Here is a 1,802-nt window from a genome sequence, read left to right as displayed (position 1 = left end):
GACATGTGTTTTTCTTTTTAGTTATAATAGGATAAATTCTTATTTAAGGATATTTTCCCATTCTTATGAATACTTATTTTTATAAACTTATCACAAATCACGGGGAAAACTTCATTATTACATAAACAAATACTATCCACACATACAAAAATATAAATATTATATGCCTATACATACATGAATGATATGAATAATAACTACATAAATACAATACATAAATATATTACTATATCTATAAACTGAATAATCATAAAACTCTAGCATTAATGAAAAATGCATTAATTACATATTAATTAAACATTATATATAAATACGTATAATAATGAAAGCAAAAACCATATACTATTGTATTTAAAAGTAAAATGAATTAATAAATTACATCTGCTTTGAAATATACATAATTAATGTTTTTTAATACATAAACGTAAAAAATTATTTTTTTTATTAAAATACGAAGAGAAAACGTCATTCAGAAAAACGGCACAAGCTGCGGGAAAAAATCTAGGACATCGATTTGTGGGCCTTATAAAGATGTGATATTAATTTCTCATTACTAGGATTTCTATGCAATTACATGTTTGTAGTCAGTAACTCAAAATAAGTTTTAACTAGTTTTAATTTCGAATCAAAGAATTTGCTACAAAATGGAATCGATTTGTTGTTGCGTATTTTTGCATATTTTGTTCTTACATTTCTCTCACGCTCATAATTCACTTAAAAACATTACCAAATGATAAATTTCGGAAGAAATATAATTTATACAAAAATAAATATATTCACCAAATTTTATTAGAATTGCTATCAAGCTTTCCACTTTTAGAAGTTAAATATATACTATTGAAAGTTGTTTCTTAGTCTTTATATTTGTCATTCTCGAGGTCGTGGTTCCGTTAAAGTGATATTATAGTACATAAATGAGTCCTGTATATTTGTTGTCAAAATCTTAAGATCAGAATATCAATTAATATGTACCTTCACAAAGAAATAGTTTTTGGTGCATATTTTCACATTTTTAGTGCATATTATCCTATTTTATAGTGCATATTACAAGCGCATATTTTTAATTTTTTAGTGCGTGAAAATCCTTGCCCTACTCATTACCTTTTCGCAAGAGATATTCTAGGAGGATTCTATTTCTACTACTAAAAGGATTTATGTACATTTATCAAAGGATTATGTATCAAATTTGGTATGAAAATTTGCTTCATAAAATTTTTATAAGTTTTGGGTATGCGACACTGTTCAAAATACAACACTATTAATTAACGATTTTAAAAAGCTGCATGCATCAGTCTGCATCAACCTGTTTAACTATCTGTGTGTACAAGTCGAGATCAACAAATAATTACAAACTATTTTTACTTATTGCATAAACTATTTTTATTTATTGAATAAATGATTATTACTTTAATATTGTTAACATAAAAACGCATGTTTCATTACCGTAAGGTCACAACAATAAGTTCAAATGAATAAGTCAATGTTAATCCTTCGACTCCTAAAAAGCATTCGACGGAAGACCATCTACAGTGTCTCTCATAAGTATTCGAATTTAGGTATAATATGAAATGAAACCAAATTTAATAACATATTTTGTATGCAAAATTAATAAATTAATTTGTTAAATTGTCTAGACAGTCAGCTTTGATATCACGTTTTTTAAAAACTTTAAAAATTCACATTTACTTAAATTAATTGTTATGAGCCTCTTTCTTGATCTGGTGTACTTCGATGCCGCCTCGTCTAGCCCAAACTTTCGGCGTGGGAACCCAACCCGCATCTACAGTACCAAGAGACTGTAC

Source organism: Lucilia cuprina, chromosome 4 (assembly GCF_022045245.1).
Source record: "Lucilia cuprina isolate Lc7/37 chromosome 4, ASM2204524v1, whole genome shotgun sequence".
Lineage (NCBI taxonomy): Eukaryota > Metazoa > Arthropoda > Insecta > Diptera > Calliphoridae > Lucilia > Lucilia cuprina.
This window is presented reverse-complemented; position numbering follows the sequence as displayed.